The sequence below is a fragment of the Myotis nattereri genome, assembly GCF_964212035.1.
Source record: "Myotis nattereri genome assembly, chromosome: 5".
Lineage (NCBI taxonomy): Eukaryota > Metazoa > Chordata > Mammalia > Chiroptera > Vespertilionidae > Myotis > Myotis nattereri.
Genome location: NC_138080.1, coordinates 12,389,578 through 12,411,571, shown reverse-complemented (window position 1 = coordinate 12,411,571; position 21,994 = coordinate 12,389,578). Strand labels below are relative to the sequence as shown.

Below are 21,994 nucleotides of genomic sequence, written 5' to 3'. Positions count from 1 at the left end.
CATCTTCCGCCTGAAAGTTTCTTGCTAGTTCCACCTCCAGGCTCAGCCCACGTGGAGCCCTGCCCTCTCCCTACTTTGCCCCCAAAGCCTTCTTCACCCCTCGCTACCGCACACCGTCTGGTACTCAGCTGTGCGAGGCCTCCTTGTGTTGCTGTCTTGCACCAGTCCCTCTGCATGTGCCTTTGTGTCCCCTACTTCTACCTCCTAGCCAGCGGGAGCTCACCCCGCCACCACACACACACCCCACTGTGTCCTGGATGCTGAGCTGATGCTCTGTCATCCATGTCCATCACTGCACAGCAAAAGGACCAGTCTGGGTTCCAAAATAAAATTTATGGGGCAACGAAAGTGGGGGGGGGGGGGAGCACAAACAGATGTGCTCAGATCTGCCTCTTCTGAGTTTAAAAATCTGTGCAGTTATTCATTCAGTAAACAGGATATGAAATATGGATTTACCTGGTACTCCTTTCCTTAAATGGCAGGATCTAGATTTAATTTTTCAAAATTAAATGCAGAGCAGGAATATCACAATTGGTTAATAAAAAGAAGAAAATTTCCTATGGGCCAGAACTCTGTCAGGTAGCCTAATAGGGCTCATGGACTAAGATTTAAAAAAATAGTACTTGGCTGCACTTGCCCCAGAGGGAGGTCTCAGTAGCTCTTGCTCCTCATATTATATAGGAAGCTGACCCAATTAGAGTTGGATTGGGATGGGCGTTTTTAGCTCCCACTCCCAGACACCCAGGCCGAAGTTCTTTCTTCTTTATGCTTCAAAAACAGTTGAAGTTCTTCATACTCTAGCTTCCTGAACTCTCCTACCAACACCGTGAGTGAGTCCTTCCGGCATTGGCTAAGTGGTAAGTGGTGAGAAAACTGCCCAGAACACGCACACTGCACTGTCCTTTCTCCCAGTTCCACAGCTCAGGCTGGGCCCGCCTACGCCCTGTAGCGGGACTCCGTGGGCAGGGAGCTTCCACCCCAGCTCTGAGGTGCTTTGCCCTCCTCCTTGCCCCTTCCTCAGTGCATCTGACCCTCCACCAAAAAGTGTGCCTGGGAAGTGAAGGGGACACGCTGAGCAGGCCCAGGGGAGGAGCTGCAGGACCAAGCTCCACCGGGAGGAGCCTGAAACTACCATCTGCAAGGAGGCTGGGGGACCGTGGGGGACCTCATTGATCTGTGTTTACACTGCCCTGCAAGAGCATTAAGAGGCTGTGCCGTGGCCCCTGACCTTTGGGAGGGGAAACACACTCACGCTGTCAGGTTTCCCCGGCACCTTTCCTACGCCCCCTCCACCGACATAGGGGAAGACGTGTGCTATTCTTTTTTATTAAGCTAAGGTTGGTTTCAATTATTCTGGTTTTCAGAACATGGAATCAGTCATGAAATTGAACAGGAACATGAGAGGGTGGCCCATGCACCAAACTCTTTGTGTTTATATCATGTTATTATAATGTATATAAAATGGTATGCAAATGTGTAATTTTATCTTTATATATTATTAATGTGTTACATTTATATCTGTCTATTTATAAGGTTTATATGTACATAATCTCTATTCCTGAAAAAAAAATGAGTGAAAAATGGGTGAAAACATGAAAATCAAAACAGTTCAACAGCTCTCTGCAATCACCTAGCTCAGTGGTCGGCAAACTGCAGCTCGGCAAACCGCGGTTCACAAGCCACATGCGGCTCTTTGGCCCATTGAGCGTGGCTCTTCCACAAAATACCGACTTCTGCGCATGGGCCACGAAGTTTCAATCGCACTGTACGTGCGCGCCCGCACGTGGTATTTCGTGGAAGAGCCTCACTCAAGGGGCCAAAGAGCCGCATGTGGCTTGCGAGCTGCGGTTTGCTGACCACGGATCCTAGCTAATACGTGGCAGGACAAGAATGGGATGTACACCCTCGTTTTCTTCCTATGCAGGAATAAGTACATGACACTTGTTAGAAGTAAAGAAATTAGAACTTCTATATAGCAAAATCAACATTGAAAGGGTTATGTCCCATGCATTCATTCAAAGGGATAGTATTTACTCCGTAATAAAAAGATGAAGAATATGTAAGAGTGTAGGAATGCTTATCACTCAGGGTGGAAATTAAAATAACAGAATACAAAACTGTGCATGCCCCAACTGCATAAAAATATGCCTATAAGAAAAAGATGGAAGGGAATGCACAAAATTGAAAATTATTAGGTTAAATGCTGAGAGTTGCAGGGATTTTTTTCCTTCTGTTTTCCAGACTTCTGTTTTGTTGTGTTATTTCATTTTATAATTGAAAAGAAAGCTTGAACACAAGTCTCCTGATCCAAGCCCAGTGCTGCCTCCAATGGGAAGATGTCCTGCACGCTCCCATCTTCTCCCCTGGCCGCCCCCCAGCAGCCAGTGTGGGGTTGGCTTTGAGTTCACACACGGCCCAAGAAGCCGGGATGAGGAAACGGGGGACTCCGGAGTTGCAGTCTCCAGCGTTCACCCCCAGCCCCACCTTGCTGAGCTCCACACTCGGCTCTGGCGTGTAGCACCAACGCATCAGGGGCCTCTCAGCTGATGAATTATGAAAGCTCACTGGGTGTGCCCACTGGTGCATATGGATCAGCTGAGACCCGCGTGCTGGAGGTATGACAAAGGTTCCCCTGGCCCCAGTATCAATGTCAATTTAAAAATAAAAAAAACTTTGCTTTGTGAACTTTATCCTTCCGCATCAGTGGGGTGTTGTTTAAAAGATAACACCAAGGAAACTGATCAATGATTGCTTAAAAAAAAGCAACCTAAGCATTTCTTTAATGGTGGGTGCACTCCCTCAACATCTGCTACGCGGCCATATGCTGGGCTCTCTGCTCCAACAGTGCATGGGGGAGGGGTGCCAGGGTCAAGGAGAGTGAAGAGTACACCCAAGGTGTGTGCCTTTGTGGGTTTAGGTATGCACTTGGATGCAAACTGAATCTAAAACAATTATTTCTGGAATGTGAAATCGAGGAGGGGCGGGGTCTCAAATTTAGGAAAACGATAAGAACTGGAGCATTTCACAGAGCAGTGAAAAACGGCTGTTTCGCTGGAACAATCTTGGCTGACTTTATTTGAGTGTCAGATTCACGCACAGTCGCATTAACCATAAAATTAAAAGCGCGTGTAAATAGGCCCCCACATCCAGGTTTGCTGACATTTACAAGCAGACAAGGCACGGAACCTGGGAAGGCTCCATGAGCTCCATCAGGCCGGCTCACACCTCAGAAACCCCCGTTTCCAGGCGATGAAACCTGGCCAGCATTCCTTACCGTCTGCATGTTGGGAACAGCCCAGGGTTCTTTCTTCAGGTAGAAGCCATGAGATTGCTACAGAAAGAGATCCGCAAAGTCCAGACCTACAGATACCTGTCCTGGGTGGTCTCAAAGATTTTTATCCGCCCACTCCCTGAGACTGAGAAACTTCTCAAAAAACACAACTTCTGCCAAAATCACACACAATAAGCGAAGGAAGTAGAAGGTATTTCTTCTGCCTCCAGATCTCAGGGACAGTATATCGTACTCGTAAGAGGGAAAACTGTGTTATATTTGAAAAGTGATAAAGCAGAGCTGCGCAGAGCATGCAATCAGGAGGAAGGTTACTTAGGTGGGAATTAACCAGTACAATTCAAGCCCCAGCGAGTTCTCCAGGGCTCACGGGGCCAGTCCGCACCTTCTCTGCCAACACCGCATAAGACGTGCCCTTTAAATTGGCTGGGAATTCAGCTGCCGTCTTCTCTGAAATACCCAGTGGCTACATATAAAATATATGGTGCCACAGCAGATTTCTTCACACATGATCTACACATAAAATTTCAGCCTACTCCATCAGTAAACCCAGCTGGTGGGTCTCCAGAGAGCAAGGCAGGATAAACGGTCCAGGAGACTGGGGAGGTTTCCTGAGTCCACTTGGCCCTAATGAGAAAGCCAGGCCCTCGCTTGAGAAGCCAGACTTCTGAACAGGAAAAAATGCTCTAGTGCTGCCACTAACTAGCTGTGTGACCTTGGGTAAGTCACTTAACCTCTCTGGGTTTCAGTTCCCTCCTCTGTAAAGGTATACACTATTGTCATTGTCAAGTCCCTGACATCCACTGAACGGCGATTCTTGGTCCAGCCAGGAGAGGGGAAGTTAAGGAAGACAGGAAGTAATGGGGATCTTGCTATTTAAAAAATGAGGTGAGGTGTTGGAAAAGTTTCCTAAGCCTAATGGTGACATTATATGTACCTGAGATACCCATTCATTTATGCAACACATATTTGTTGAGGAACACAGCAGGAGTGCCGAAAACCATGCATCTTGCCCTCATGAAGCTAATGATTCGGTGTGCCAGTTGTCTCTGAATCTAGTAAGCACCCTCTCGGATGCTTATACTAGTATATACCAGGCTGGGCCTCCCTCCTTAGCCTTTGCCTGTGCTGCAGCCTGCACCTGCAGTGCCCTCCACCTATTTACATTCTGCCTGTATTTCAACGCCCCGCTCCTTCGTGAAGACTTCTGCTACTGTGCATGCCCATGACTCTGACGTCTCTGGCCTCTGAACTATAAGACTTACAGGAACACAGTTCAGAATGAAATCATATCACTTGTGAATTGCTGGCAAGTGCCCCCAAATCATCACCCTAACTAGATTATAAATTCCCCAAAGATATGGACAGTGCCTCCATTAGCAGTTTCTCATTATATACACCTTGATTGATGCTCAACTGGGTAGCAATCTCAATTAAGGGGGTTGTTTTCTGGTTAAGTGAGAATTCGTTTTTTTAAATTATTTTTCATTTATTTGTAAGAATACATTTTATTTATTTGTTTGTTTGTTAGTTAGTTAGTTAGTTATTTCCATCTCCCAATACTCCTTCCCCTTTGCCAACCATCAGCTTATTTTCTATACCTATGGGTCTGTTTCTGTTTTGTTTTGTTTTGTTTATTCATTTGGTTTTTTTAGCTTCTACTTATAAGTTAAATCACACAATATTGTCTTTCTCTGTCTGGTGTATTTCACTAAACATAATACCCTCTAGGTCCATCTACGCTGTCACTATTGGTAAGATTTCATTCGTTTTCATGGCTGAGTAATATTCCATTATATATACATCTTTAACCATTCATCCATTGATAAGCACTTCGGTTGCTTCCATATCTTGGCTATTATAAATAAGGCTGCAATAAACATAGGGTGCATTTATCTTTTTTAATTATTGTTCTTGTTTTCCTCCAATAAATGCCCCAAAATGGAATTGCTGGGTTGTAGGGCAGCTATATTGTTAACTTCCTGAGGAAACTCTATACTGTCCAATCCCACCAACAGGGCACTACAGTTCCCTTTTCTGAGATTTAATTTTTATTTCAACTTTCAATTTTTAATCCTTTTAAATTGGATTAATAGTCCACTTTCTTAATGTGGCACATCAATGGAAAACAATTTTTTTTTAAATCAACATTTTTGGGTTTTGGAAGGCACATTACTTTGTGGTTCGTCATATCACCAACACTTTTTTGTGAACTGTAATAGATGTGGATGGAGAATATTCCTGAGATGGAAGGTGAATCTGTGTTGACTATAAGCCAGTGGGTTTCCAACTTTTTAAAGCAGATGAACTCTTTAGTTCAATAAAATCATATAGAGAAGCCCGATGTGGATAAAGGCTCTGCCAAAGCCAAAATGGGCAGGCCAGTCCTGCCCTCACCCCAGCAGCTCTGTAACGCACCTTTTGGACCTGTGAGATTCTTAAATCATGACTCAAAACCATTGCTCTAGACCAGTGATCACGAACCTTTTGAGCTCGGCATGTCAGCATTTTAAAAATCCCTAACTTAACTCTGGTGCCGTGTCACATATAGAAATTTTTTGATATTTGCAACCATAGTAAAACAAAGACTCCTATTTTTTATATTTATTTTATATATTTAAATGCCATTTAACAAAGAAAAATCAACCAAAAAAATGAGTTCACGTGTCACCTCTGACACGTGTGTAATAGGTTCGCCATCACTGCTCTAGACTTTACTCTCAAATTTTTTTAAACCCATTATAATTTTCATCTTTCTCGTTAAAGCAGAAGAGGAGAATAAAACTAAAGGGGGGGGCGGTGGGCAAGGACAGACAGAACAATGATGTAGGAATCTGATTTACTAAAGGCTCATATTCATTAAATAACAATCTAAATTATATATGATACAAATAATATGATATGTATATGTACATGATATGTACAGGCATACCTTGTTTTATTGCACTTCACTTTATTGAGCTTCACAGATGTTGTGTTTTCTACAAATTGAAGGCAAGACCCTCCACCAGCAAAAAAAATTACAACTCAATTTATAGCGATATTTTATTGCAGTGGTCTGAAACCAAACCCGCAATATCCCTGAGGTATACCTGTACGTATATGTGTTTTTATATTAAAACATTGATTGCAACCTTAACTGCATATTCAAACGCTATTATTTTCCTCATTTTATAGATGAAGAACCTGAGGGACAGACAGGTTCAGCAGCTTGACTAAGGTCATACAGCTAGCAAGGAGTAGAGCGGAGAGTTGATCCCTAGTGGTCTCCAGAGTCCTTCTCTTTTTTTGTTAATCCTCACCAGAGGAAATTTTTCCACTATTTTTAGGGAGAGTGGAAGAGAGAAGGAAAGACAGAGAGAAACATTGATGTGAGAGAAACACATCGATTGGTTACCTCCTGCACAAGCCCCGCCAGGGCCCGGGCTGAGGAGGAACCTGCAACCAAGGTACGTGCCCTTGACCAGAACTGAGCCCAGCACCCTTTGGTCCACAGGCCAATGCTCTATCCACTGAGCCAAACCGGCTAGGGCTAGAGTCCTTCTCTTCATCACTCTACTGCAGCTGGTTCTCTAGGTCATTCAAGATTTCAAACACCAACAATCATGCCACCTTTTATTTGCTCTGAACTTGAGAGTGTTCTAAGAATTTTTATGCATAGTATGCCGCCTGCGTCATTTAACCATTGTGTATTAGGAGTACTGCCTCAGTTCTTGAGCTGAGCAAACTGAGGCACACAAAGGCTAATTTCTGTCCAGAGTAATACAGACAAACCAAAACCCAGGTCTCCTGACCTCTAAGTTCAGTGCTTTTATATAATACTACACTTCGCTAAGCCAACTTCACAAGAACCTACACCCGTTAAATGACCCTCCAGAAAGCTCCTACTCGGTTCCCTAGAAGGCCCTCCTCCGGGTTCCAAACATTAATTTGGGCTCCAGGTAGTAACTGGGCATCTACAGACACATCATCAACCACTCAAGTGTAAGTTACAGTAATACACAAACAAATCATTTTTTTAAAAATCTCTTGAGGACATTTGCCAGTTTGCTAGGTTTTTCTTTTCATTTTGTAGGAAATCTTATAATTCATTGAATTCTTTCATAACACAGGTACATTCCCAGGACAGCTTTGTGGTGTCCAAGGATTTTGCAAGAAATCTACTACCAGCTCAGGATTGCCTGGCACTTCCTGTCTGTAGATTCATTTGGCCAGCCATTGGATAAAAGGTTGGGGAGTGTGCATAGGTGGGAAAATAAGGAGTTGAGGCACACACTCCCACCCTGGGGCCCTGACCACAGACAGCTCTAAGGGTCCTGGACATCAAACCAGAGACAAGCAGACAAGCTTTGATCTTGCAAAGGCTCTATTATTCCCTATTCATCAGCCATTAATGACCCGTCACTAATGGTGAGCCCACCACACATGTGCAGAAATAGCCTACATGATCACACATGCACATATTTTAATAAATTTTACAAGTCCATGTACACACATATGAATGTTGACATGTATTAAGAAACATTTTTCAATTTCCCCAAAATTATCTCTGGGGAGTCACCACTGGAATAAAGACATACTACACACTGGGAAAAAGAAACAAAGGAATGAGAAGGCATGATCTCAGCTTTTAATCAATCAATCAGGCTATTTTTACTGAATAACTTCTATGCACCTGGCACTAAGCTAAGTTATAGAAATAAAAAAGTAATGTAATATCCTGAAAAGGAATACGCAATCTAGTTGAAGAGAGAGTTATAATAATACTTTTTACATTTTCCATGATAGTTTATGTTTTATAAAATGCTTTCTCAAATACCATCCCCCATACTTTACAAGATACCTACTGCTATGCTCATGTTGTACATGAGGAAACTGAGGCTCAAAACTGATTTTCCCCAAATTATATAACTAAAGAGTGAAAGAGCAAAAATATCAACTCACCAAATCCATAGCACTTTCCAAGAAACCATGTTTGTTCTGCAAAGTAAGACTAATGCATGAAAGCTAAACTAGCAGCATCAAATGATCCAATTACAATAAATTAATTGTGAGACCCAACTATGAGGGATGGTTGCAGTACAGAGGCACCAACACTGGATTTAGAGTCAGACAACCCAGGCTCTGTCACCTGCTGGCAAAAGATATGACCTCACACAAATCCCTTGGCCTCTTCGATCTTCAGTTTTCTATAAAGTGGAGATCATGGCAGTGACCCAGAGGGTTGTTATCAGGCATAAAGCAAATACTGTATGTGAAGACGCTTTAAAGACAGAAAAGGAACAACTGAATGGGACTCCCGGTATAGGGGCAGCGCAGTAGGGAGGGCTCCCCTCTGCTGGAGATGTTGACACCCCCACAGGGGGCCAATGTAGAGCAGGTTTCACTGTCTCCCATGTGACATCTGGGGCAAAGTGTTGGCTTGCAGCACATTCAAACCTGGGTTTCAAAGACCTATGCTGTAGCACATTGTAAAAGAGCAAGACCTCATCTGATCCACTCTAGAAGATGAAAAAATACGCAATTTACAAAGCACATTATTTAGCATGTGAAACTCTGATTCTAAACTAATATCCACCTAACCAGGAGGTTTCAAAAAGTACTGACATTATCCTGTTCAGCCTCATATACCTGAGGCACTAGGGGATACAAATGATCTGGGTATATGGCTATCCAGAAGTCTGCAGAGAACTCTCCCTACATTTACCAGAAGTCTCTCTCCAGCATTCCTGTAATAGAAAGACACTGTATTCCATGTCAATAAAGGGGAATAGGGTGCGAGAGGCCCCTTCTAAAGTTCAGTTGACTGGGCTTTCTGGATAACAGGGCGGGTGAGTCGCCCTGTTCCTGTCCTTACCAGTAAGTAAATGACAGAGCCACACCACCAGTCGCAGACACACCGGGAATCCTGCCACGGAGGGTTAATGGTTTCCCTCTCCGCCAGTTCACTTGGCCTAGGAGTCAACTTCTAGAGCCTAAACTGCTTTAGGATTAGCATGGGAATTTAGTCCCTGATGGCTCCCTTCTGTCATCCGCTCTTCCCAGCCCCGGAGGATGCAGATACAAAAGGAAGCTCGAGGTCAGGAAGCAAGAGCTACATTTATCTGCGTACAGTAGGTGTACAATAACATCTTACTGAAACCACAGATAGCTACAGCCAATCATGTGGTACAAATAAGTGGCCTATATGCATGCAGGCATATGACACAGTGCTCTGGGTGTACACACACACACACACACACACACACACACAAATAGACCATTTCTACAACATCATCTTTCCTCCAAGTTTAAAATACCCTGCTTGCATATGCATTGTGAGATTATATAATAATATAAAGGTTTACAAGTAGAAACTTTATAAAATCATATATAATAGTTTTAACAGAAAGCTTAAAAGGCACAATGTAGAGAGTAATCCAAGAACCCTCCACAATGCTAATCTGAAATGAAAAATAACCAGATTTGGTTAGTTTGGGGCCAAGGACTCATGTCCAGGGTCTGAAGACGGTGCTATAAAAAAAAAAAAAATGGCCTGCCCTTCTTATCCTCACAAACTCTGCCATCTCCATAACTGAATTCAAATCCTCGGCATTTTTAGGCCAAGAAAAGGGAAAGGACCTGTCCCTTCCACAACAACAGACTAGCCTGGAAATATTAAATTGACTCAACCCATGTTTTATTAGACACAGCTTAACAACTCTGAGTTTACAAAACTCAGCCAAACAGCATCAGGCTTCAGCATAAACTTTTGCTAACTAGCCCACATAGTTCCCATATGCTCAGAGATGTTGTTTGAGCCAACTCAGTACCTTATAATTATAAACACACGTCTTTCAGCTCTTCTGTGTATTCTTCCCAGGCAGAACGGAAATATGTCACTTAAATTAGCACTTGGAGTACAGAGTGGGTGCCAAATTTGGGTTAGCACAAACAGGGTAAATAAAGCAGCACCAAATTAAAATGGTAAAATAAACTTCTCTATGCTCCAGTGGAAACTGCTAAGTCCTAGCTGAATGGCAGCTAATGGGTCTGGGAAAAGGACACCCCTCACACTGTAGCTCTTGGCTTTTGAATTAGGTTTTCTCATCCAAGGATCTCAAAGCAATTTTTTGCAAAACTCGAATAGTGTGAAAAGAAAAAGGAGTAAATGTGATTTCTTTTGCAAACTCTTTTGCCATAATTTTTCTTCATTATTCCCTTTCTGTAATACTGGGAAGGTTGATAATTTTATCCTTATGTAACTCATGAGAGAAGGAAAAGATCGCAGAGGAATAAATGAAGGCAGATAAATGTGACATAACTTGGCAAAAGCCACACAGCTAGAAAACGATGCAGAAATCCAATCACAAAAAATCCTCCCACAAGAAGCCTTTGCACCTCCTCTGTGTAATCATAGCTCCCACTTATTGAGTGCCTACTGTGTGCTGGGAGCTGACCTGGGAGACTTTATACCTTCTCTCAGACCTTCCCACTACACCCCTGTGAAATAAGAAGTATTTTCTCCTTTTGCTCAGGCATCCTGAATATACTCTGGGACCAAACAAAGGTGGGGAGGGAGTAATGGCACAGGAACTGGAGGACAGCACAAACAAAAGGGCAGACTCAGAGTGGCATCACGTATGTGGCAAACACTGACTATCAGTAGGAGAATAACTAAACAGATGTGACACAGGCATACCTCATTTTATTGTGCTTTGCTTTATTGCAATTTGTAAATATTGCTTTTTTTACAAGTTGAAGGTAAGACCCTCCATCAGCAAAAAGATTAAGACTTGATGAAGGCTCAGATGATGATTAGCATTTTTTAGTAGCAAAGTACTCTTACTTCGGGTATATACATTGTTTTTTAGACACAATACTATGGCACATTTAATAGACTACAGTATAGTATAAATATGAGTTTTAAAGACAGTGGGAAACCAAACATTTACATGACTTTCTTTATTGCAATATTTGCTTTAATGCCCTGGTCTGAAACCAAACCCGCAATATTTTTGAGGTATGCCTGTATGTTCACCCAATGGAATGCTACTTGACAGTAAAAAAGGAACAACTACTGATAGTTTGGACAAATCTTAAAAACTATCAGTGAAAGACGCCTTCCAGAAAGTAGTACACTTTATTTGGCTCCATTTATGAACTTCTAGGACAGTCAAAACAAATCGAGAGTGGTAAGTTATCAGAAAAGCAGCTTTCAAGGACTGACTGGGATTGGTTGAGAGGGCCATGAAGGTACTTTCTGACTTTCTCTATCCTGATAGGGGTTTGGGTTACCCTGGTGTATTCACCTGTCAAAACTTACCCAATGGTACACATAAAGTTTGTGCAGTTTATTGCATGTAAACTGTACCTTAAAAGACAAATGGGCACTGTAAACAGTGAATTCTAGTTAATGACATGCATACTGAAGTACTTAGGAGGAGGTATACTGATGTCTGGGACCTAAAACTTACTTCAAGACCATAAAAAAAATACAGATTTCTGGATAAATGGAGAGATAAACAGATGTGCGATAAAGCAAGTTTTGCAAAATGTTAGTGATGGAACTGCCCCCAAACCCCACTATGTAAAATTCTTTCTACATTGTATGTATATTTGGACGTTTTCATATAAAATGTTGGAAAATAGCAAGAGGACAAGGAGAGAAAACAGAAAGTGAAAGAAAATGATGGGAAAAGAGAAGGACAAGGAAAGAATACCATGAGGAGAAGTCAGGAAAGAAAACATGTACGGAGTCAGGGGGGAGGATGCCAGAAAACATGGACTGAAATCATAGGAGGAAAATATAAAGAAAGGACAGACTAAATAAATAGAAAACGAAAGCGATATATGTAATAAAAAAGGAGGAAAATAAGGGCAGGTGAGGAGAAACAGTAGGATAAGAAAGGAGAGGAACAGTATGGAGGCTGATGGGAGATGCAGCCCAAGGCTTCTCCAAACCACCAGCTCAGGGGAGCTGAGCCATGACTTGTACAGCCAGTCCCTGGCTGTCAGGCCACCTCCATTTGGTGGTACACTTGGTCAGAATCTAGATGAAGAGGTGAAGAGGATTTGAGCGTCTTTTGTATTATTGCCACAAGCCCACCAAGTCCCCAAACTAGAGGCAACAGGGTATCCTGAAATGGTTCTTAAACTTTACTGTTTAGCAACAGAATTTCTTTAAATAAAAATTTCACATTTATAAATTACAAGAATTAATAGGTCAAGGGAATGATGCTCTGCTCAATAGGTAGGGCATGGGGGCCAGGACCTGGGTGAAAAGCTGACTGGTCACCTCTCACCCGACTCCAGTGATAATTCCATAGCCTGCAGATCACTAAAGCTTTAAACACACTAAGTAGAAAATCTACTGCACTGAAAAACAAAAGGTGAGGTCATGATTCTGTCACTAACTAACGACTTCAAGCAAGTCATTGAACCAGCCAGCACCTTAGTTTTATTATCTCCATCTGCACTGTCACCCACTCTGGGACAAGAGGCTCAATTAAGGCATTACTATATAAATTTTTTAACTGTTAATTTTTTTAGAGAGAGAGGAAGGGAGAGGGAGAGAGAGAGAAAGAAACATCGATGTGAGTGAGAAACATCACATCAATCAGCTGTCTCCTGCAGGCCTGCTACTGGGGATTGAGCCCACACCCCGTGTGCTTTGACTAGGAATCAAACCAGTGACCTCTTAATGCATGGTCAACACTCAACCACTGAACAACACCGGCCAGGCAACTGTATAAATTTTAAAGCACTTGGCAAATGTGCAACTATTAGGGCTGTTCTTTCCTATAAATTTGTCACATACACCCATTGACAATATGTGAACACACTTCTGCTTTAAAATGTCCTCCAGCCAACAGCTCCCTATGCTGTCTCTGCTACCTTTTCTACTACAAGCTCCAGAGAAACAGGAGGAGGAGAAGGAAGAGGAGGAGGAGGAGAAGGAAGAAGAGAGGATAAGGAAGAGGAAGAGTAGAAGGAGGAATAGGAGGAGAAGGAGGGGGGAGGAGGAGGAGGAGGAAGAGGAGGAGGAGGAGGAGGAGGAGGAGGAGGAGGAAGAGGAGGAGGAGGAGGAGAGCTCACAGCAGCATGGAAAATTACTTCTAAAATGTATCTCTGCCACCACCCATGTCTGAGTCTATAAGAGCCACCAGCTGCCTTAGTCTCAAAACCAACTTTCAGTCCATTCTCTACACAGGATCCAAGGAGAAAGTTGAAGCCCCTGTGTGGACCACAAGCTTGAGGTACTCTCCTTGGAAATAGAGACAAAGGACTAAGAACTGCAATGGGGAAAAAACATAAAAAATGCAATAGAAGAATATTTTTCTGAGATGAAGAAATATATGCAGATTTTAAAAGCATATTATGTTCCAGGAATAATCAATGAAAATCAAGGTATTATCAGACTTTTCCATTTCAACATTAAATGCTAGAATACACAAGGCAATATCTAAGTAGTTTTAAGTGGAAAAGGGTATGACCCAAGAGTTTCATAACAAATATTTTATAAGTGAAGAACTCAGAAAGACTCTTAGATAGGCAAAGTATCAGAAAATATAGCATTCTTTCTGACAAGATTATTGAAATGTAATCCAACTCCTAAAAAACAAAGCAAAATTAAAAGTTCAAAAGTACAGCCCTAGCCGGTTTGGCTCAGTGGATAGAGCGTCAGCCTGTGGACTAAAGGGTCTCAGGTTCGATTCCAGTCATGTCAAACGCTCATGCCCAAGTTGTGGGCTCAATCCCCAATATGGGGCGTTCAGGAGGCAGCCAATCAATGATTCTCTCTCATCATTGATGTTTCTCTCTCTCTCTCTCCCTTCCTCTCTGAAATCAATAAAAATATATTGAAAAGTACAGATGTTATGATATAAAGGAGCTAATAGGGAAACTAAATCTAATTAAAATAGAGGCAAGCCAAATATGGCTACAAAACTTAAATATGCATGCTAAAAGTAGTTATTCAAAGGGAAAATATATACTTAAAATGTTATATAATTGCATCAATTTCATTATAAAAGCCAAATTTATCATTTAAAAATGTTTAAGAAATGGTGTAAGGAGAAAAGTGATGAGGTAAGGCAAATTTGTGCTAAATTATTTGTATTAAATAGAGAGAAAGATGCATTTCTCTCATGGCTGTCAATAATAAGAGTATAGGCTGAGAAATATTTTTTAAAACTCATCAAATAATAAAATTATTAGTTAAAATAGATACATTAAAAATATTTGAGATTAAAAACAAATAAAACAAGGTCAATATACAAAAGGAGAAGATAAAGGGAACAGCAAAGAAATAAAAATGGAACAATATGACAGTTGTAGAACCAAAAGTATCAGCTATAACAATAAATTTAAATAAATTAAACTTTCTATTAAAAGGGGGGTTGAATGAGATATTCATGCTGAATTAAAAATATATCCAATTTTATGCTGTTTAAAGGAATACTCATATGTTTGATAATGCCATTAATTTATTAAAAATCATAACTAATACACTGAAAATGGAATAATTTTATGGTATGTCAACTGTACCTCAATAAATTGTTTTAAATAAAAAAAGAGCACTCAAATCAAAGATTAGAAATAAAAGGATGTTCAAATGATTATGAGGCTAAAGTATTAAAAAAGTAAGCAGAATCACAAAACTAATAGTAGGCAAAGTAAAGTTGGCCAAAAGCACTAAACTGAATAAAAGCAATGAGTTTATAATAATAAAGAGAACGAACATTTATATTGATAATAATACATATTAATCATTCATATAAACACTATATAAGAATATATAAAGTTTAAGTGTTTGAATTCCAAGGATAAATTCACAGAAAGATAATTATAGACAGAGATTTAACATAACCTACTTTTTCTTTGGCAGATAAAATAGACTAAAAAATAAGCAAGATTGGAGAAGATGTGAATAACATTAATAAAACTATTTTCTAAGGGTTCCAAAAAGTAGAAATGGTCCAAATGATATTTTCTAACCAAACTAAAATAATTCCAGGTAATCTTTTAATTTGAACAAAAATACTTTAATCACTTTGAAATCAGAACTGCAATTTGAGTACTTATAAATAAATGACAATTAGAAAGAAAAAAACATTTTAAAACTCAGGGCCAAAACTGTACACAGAGGAAAATGCATGGCCTCAAATGCTTTCTTTGATTAAAAAAAAAATAGACAGAAAGAAAAACTAAAAAATAAATAAACTAAAAATGCAATCAAGGAAACTTGAAAGTAAAATAAAATAAACCCACACAAAGGAGGAAGATGGAATTAACAGAGATGAAAGCAGACCATAATTAAGTAGAATTGACAATTTTAAATAAATAATTTAAGTGTAAATTAGAAAAAAATCCTGCCAAGGACAATAAGAGAAAGAGACGGGAAGAAAGTGAGAGAGAGAAAGACATGAATGTGCCCAACTCACTAGGAATGAGAGACATTGGGAATGTAACCACAGCTAAAGGAGAGATTTTAAACATTGTGGAGCACTCTGATTACTATGTGCCAATAACTATGAAAATGTTGACTAAATCCACTGCTCTTAAGAAAATACTGAATTTCAGAATAAAACTTCTTGAGAAGAACTGGAAAGTGTAAACTGATCAATAATTGTTGTAAAATTTAAAATGTTTTCCAAAATCACCCTTTCAGCAAAGATTTTGTGGCCCAGGGGTAAGGAACACACTACGGACAGTGGAGAGCGTCACCATGAAACCCTGGAGGCAGCACAGCTGCAGTGGACTTTCAGGTGGTGATGTGCAACCCGCTCCATCCTGCCAATCTCTGCTAAAATACATCCTATGTATTCTTTGCATCCATCTGTGTAAACCTGCTATGGCCGGTAGGTCCCAGAGCTAATTCTCTGATTATCACCATTGTTTATGCAATTAAAAATAATTATTTTTTTTTAATCTAACAGACCATTTCTAACCATGTCCATGTGACATGGAGTATAGTAGACAGAACATTCAAACTGGATCTCAGAAGCCTGAGTTCTAGTCCTGTTCTACCACTAACTACAGTTTTTATACCGTCTTGGAGAAAGAAGTTTCTCTCTCTTGCCCTCAGCTGATAACATAAGATTCAGTTTGAATATACTGTGGTTTCATAGAGCTAGTTTTCAAACAAACCAGAGAGAAAGAACAGTAATGTTGGTTCCAAAAGTAATTCCCTTTGCATATATGTATACTATATCTTCCCCACCCCACCCACCCACCCCCCAATCATCCTCTATCACCATCACTGGAAAGACTGGAGAGAACCTAGAAACTTCCATTTGGTTCTCCACTCTGCAAAATAGGGCAAGACATAATCCTACTTGCAAAGGAAAGAGAATTAAGGGGCGGGGGGGGGGGGGGGGGAATTCATGACCAAATAGGAAGTTCAGGCAGTAAGTGTGAAAGCAGATAGACAGGACATCAGCACAAAAGGAAATGAATAAGGCTGGCTTCTCAGCAGAAGCAAAACTTGAACTTCCTCGCGATATTTCAAGCAATACACAAAGAAGGAATGCCCAGTCTGTCTCGAAGGAGTCACGGGCAACATGAGGAAAGATTTAAAAAGTACATTTTAAGTGGTTATGTTAGAGCAAAATTGCCATAACTTGAATACTCTCAGCTTGAGAATTCTGAAAGACCACCCCATGTAAACTCCTCTTAGTAATGTTCTGCTTTCTTCCCATTTATTTGTAGTACTTTCTGGGTTGTGTTTCAGAGTGTCATTTAATGTCATTTTATGACTCCCTGGTTGTAAGTGTCTGAGTATTACCAGGGTTTAGAGATTTACAGCCTATTTTAAACTCAGATAATGATGTTTAATTTGTTATTGGCTGTGTAAAGGTTAACAAAGAAATAACTCAAATTATCATCTCAGGGATAACACATTACAAGAGGGCAATTAAGCGCAGTACCTGGCATTACACAAAAGATTGATATCTCATTACAAGAGAGCAGATGAGTTCTGATTTCACAATACAGGAAATACACCAGTCAGCACCATCTCTTTGAATAACACGTAGCAGGCCCACTTATCAGCACCACTGAGTAACCAGGATGGCAAGAAACACTTTTCAAGAAAACGAAAGATTGACATGCAGCCAACTTCTTGTAGAAGAGCTGGAGAAGAAAGAAAAGAGACTCCGTCTCCTAAAGAAAATGAGGTTGATGTTACTCAAGTAAAAGATTAGGTTCCCTCAGGGTCCTAAACAAATGATACTGACGGGCAAACAAAAACAGACATGGATCCAATAGGCCCTTGAGAAGAGGAAGCAAAATAAATAAAAGCATCAAAGCCAAATTGTTATTAAATTGTCTCTGAAATGGAAAATGAAAGACAATCTATTGCAACAATCATTTTCATTTCTTTTCTTCTCCCCAAAACATCTTCCCAATAGTTTGGCCTGCAGTCCGTGGGTTTGGGTGCCAATAAAAATTTAAATAGATAATACTTTTAAAACATCAGATAGAGCCCTGGCCGGTGGCTCCTTGGTTGGAGTGTCATCCTGTGCACCAAAAAGTTGCGGGTTTGACCCCTAGTCAAGTAGTATACAGGAAGCAACCCACTGATGTTTCTCTCCCCCCCTCTCTCTCTTTCTCTCTTCCTCTCTCTAATGTTCCATATCCTAATTTGAAGATTCAAAGGATAAAATACATAAACAAATAAATAATTTTTAAAACATCAGGTAAAGATATATAGGGTGGGGGAAAGTAGGCTTACAGTTGTTTGTATGAAACATAATACATTAATAAATAATAATAAAAGAATAAACTCTTTCGCATACTGACAACAGTAAACCTACTTTTGCCCCACCCTGTATTTGTATTTCTCAGCCCTCTCTTTCCCGAGTCAGCTAGCAAATGCAGCACAGCTCAGAGGAAGTCTCACCTGACTAATGCCCTAGTTATGTTCCTCAAAGAGGACTTTCAATTTTTTCTATAGTCATTTTCCATCCCTTTCCTTTTCTTCCTTCTTCAATCTTGCTCTCTGTACATCTGGGTTTTTAATTTCACCTTTCATTTACCTACATATCTTCTGCTTTCTTTCATGTTCTTCTCACTCCAGATCTCATCTTTCCTGTTTTTTCTTTGCCTCTCATTTCTGAAATTCCCCCATGTGCTCACATTTTCTCTTCCATGAGTTCCTCCTCTCTATTCTCTTTATTGGAAATTTTCAGTCTTCCCATCCAGTTCATCTTTGTCTCCTTTTCCTACCATCCCGTTCTTCAGCAATTTCCAATTTCCTCACCTTTTTCTTCACTTCCCGCCTCCCACCAAATTTCTCCAGTCCCAGCTCTGTGACTCAAACCCTTCTCCATTTGGACCAACACATCAAAGCAGAGTCCACGAAACAGACCCTGCCCCCCAGTTCACTTCACCCCAGAACTGACGGCACCAGCAATTCAAAAATAATGGATCTGTGCACTGTGGACAAACCCATCTGGCTTCCCAAGCAGCCAGAAATTCATAAACAGACCAGGAAAATTGCAGAAACCACCATACTGTTCTCCTGGTTTGGTTCCGGAGTCCTGGAACCTCCTAAGTTACAATCAAGTGCAAGCCTGGCCTTTTGAGCCCTTACTCCCAAATTGTGCTGCCACTGGAGTCTGGGACAGGCCCAGCCTTCTGTTGGCGTTATGTTGTCAAGAGAAAGAAACAAGGAAGGTCTTGGATGGCTTGCCGTCGGGAGTCACATTTTTGGCTTGCCCCGCTGACAATGCAATGCAAATGCTAGCTACGCCACGGTTGCCGACACCATCAGGCAGCATTTATGAAGCACAAACATATTTTGCACCTGGTGCCAAGCCTTGAGGAAGGTGGAGAGACCTGGCCCTGCGGTCTCAGCGCTCACCCGTGCAGAGGCCGTATCGCATGAGAAAAATCAGACAGTCACATTCCGTAACTAGCCTCTGTTGACACATAAATAAATGCACTATTCATTTGTTCCTTTAATCAATTGGCTGTACCTTGGTCCCGTAACCCCTAATAAATGGAATTGTTAGTATTTCATGAGGATGTGTACATTCTAGCAGTCTTGAATGTCACACCAGGGAGTCAAGCCCAGACAACACTGTCATATGGAAACACCTGGGATCAAGGGAGAACGCATTAGTTAAGCAAACTAACCTTGAGCCTTTGGAACTGAAATATCAACAAAAGGATAAAATAAATGTGCAAATTGTTCTTCCCCGTGGACATTAGCCAGGCGTTTGTTCTTTAGCCAACAACAATCAACAGGTGCAACGCCACCGTAAAAGTGCCAGTTGAGGAGCTAATCCAATAAATAAAGAAAAATCCTTGTATTACGGAGAGGCCGCCTGTGGTCACGCTGTGGAAAGTGAGCAGTGAATTTGAATAAGAGCAGGGAGGTTGAAGTAAAAGTCAGACCTACCTCAGGCAGGGCCCTGTCTGCTAACATAAATTTCAGATTTAACGCTTTCTTTAGCATATGAGTTCCAGCATGCAAAGCAACCATATGGTGTTGGGGGTACCAAAAAAGTTGCAATAAAAGTAACTTGGTGAGCACCAAGTGCATACGAAGTGCTGGGAACCACGCCTGGCATTGGCTTATTGGGCCCTCATAGAGCCGTATCCTGCCAAGCCATTCATCCAAGACTGGAAGGAAAATAGGGGTCAGCATCTTCTGAAATTGGCTCCCACTTTTCAAAAAACTTACATATACTGAGAGAAAAAGGAGGCGTAAGGAAGAGAAGGAAGAAGCAGAAGAGGTTGATGGAAAGAGGTCTAACCAGGTATCTTGAAGGATATTCACCTAATATTAGTAGTGGCTCGTCCAGAGAGTGGGCTGTTTTATCTGACAGCATCTGTCATTTCCGATCTTCCTCCAAACAGCCTGCATATCCTGAGGCTGCTGTTCACATGGGGGCACCCTCCATGGGAAAGTGGACAGAGTGACTGAAAGCAACTGACCTTACTGAGATGACTATGAGAAATAAGAGAGCGTCCCTTTCTGAAGCCTAACAGCCATTAGAACCTGGGTACCCCTGTTTAGCATGGATGTGGCAAGTGAAGGGTTCAGAACATGGAAAACAGGAATTCGGGACCCTTTGCCTGAAAGCTGCACTCAGGATCCTAGCCAGCGCCATGAACCCACTTCTGAACCCGTGGCCTCCTTGCCTGGGGTCACACAAAGACTTCTGCTGGGACGGGTGGGGCTGTACCACCGTGCAGAAGGGTGGGCTTGATGGGAGATGGATATTATTTTGTTGTTTGGTTCTCAGATAAGGGTGTTAGGAAAAAATTATTGATGAACTACTTTGTCATCGTTAAGAGTATTGCTGACACGCTCTCAGCAGGCCCACTGCGAGGCAGACAGCACCAGTCTACCCAACGCCTTTTGTAGCTGAGACATGTGCTGTGCATTAGGCAAGGTGTGTAAATTATGACAGCCAAGTTCTCCGGCGAAGGCCAGGTCTGAGCACTCCTCTGCCTCCGTCTCCCTCTGCGTCTGTTTCCCCACGGCACTGGCCTCAAAGCAAGTGGCACTCCTCAGAGAGAGCATTAACAGGCAGAGGCTCTGGCTTGGAGTAAATATTGCAGCACTGAAATGCAAAGGGAATTATGCTTCTTCCCTTGCAGACTTTGGAGTGCTGGGTGAGAAATAAATAATGAGGGTAATAATGGGCCCGATTCTTCCCGGCGGCGCCGCTCCCCCTCGGCATGGTGTGTCTTCTAAAGTCAGAGTGTGGCTGCTTGTGGTTATGGATTCAATCTTGAAGCCGAGGGGACAGCCAGCCTTGGTCAGGAGAGCAGGTGGCTGGGAGAAGCCATGCCCAGGGACAGCTCTCATCTGGGGAGGGTGTCCTCCCTGTTCCCAGCCTCATCTTGCAGACAAGGAGCCCAGAGAACAAAGAAAATCCCTAATTGTTTGAGGGGAAGGAGTATGGCCATGTCCTGTACTCCGAGACAATTCTGAGTTTGCCTCTACTCTTGCAATCACTAAAAACTTTAAATAAAAGTAGAGCTGGCAGAGTTTGAGTGTCGAGTGTGATGGACACATAAGTGGTATAGCTTATCCACAGGCACTGAGCTTGTGGGCTGACCTGTTGAAAGTGGCCAGAAACTTCCAGGCCCTTCTAGAAAGACGCTGAATGGCCCACTGCCTTTCCCACCCCCATTCAATCACTGCTGTTAATTATTCTCTGTGAGTGAGAATTTCTAGAATTTCTCTAATAGCTTGCTTTTCCCCCTACTCCCAATCCTTTCCCCTAAAGAGGGAGATGAATGTTGTTTGCAATTACTTGTATGTGGTTAAAGCAGCAGGTAGATCAATCTCCTGCACTTGAACTTCTGGAATCAGATCCAGCCTCAGGAGGATGGAGCCTGCAGCAGTCGTTTCTATGGTGACCGCGAGTGGTACAGGGGACCTCACCCTGGTCACGAGCAAGCCCAGGTTAGCCCTGGAGCACTCTAAGAAGCAACTCCAGGAGGTGTTCAGGGAAACTCCCACTGTCAGGAGCCTGCAGGCCGATAACGAAGCAGGCCTTAGAGCTCTGGGCCATCAGTACAGGTGGGCAAGCAACTCCCCTGCCTCTCTCCCAGACATGACCCGAGGAGCAGGTGAATGTCAGATTTGCTTCCAGCCACATGCTAAGAGAGCCAACAGTATTAACCCTTCCACCACCAAATTCTCAAATCCTCTGATCTGAACCCTTCCATCTTCTGGCAAAGCACCAAGAGAACAATTAG

General features: G+C 41.9%; 1 protein-coding gene across 1 annotated transcript in view; it reads right to left on the bottom strand.

Moving 5' to 3' along the window:
• EBF2 (EBF transcription factor 2) overlaps window positions 1-21,994 on the bottom strand; it is a gene marked incomplete at both ends in the record, with an annotated part of 195,272 nt that overhangs the window by 134,646 nt on the left and 38,632 nt on the right. The window lies entirely within an intron of this gene.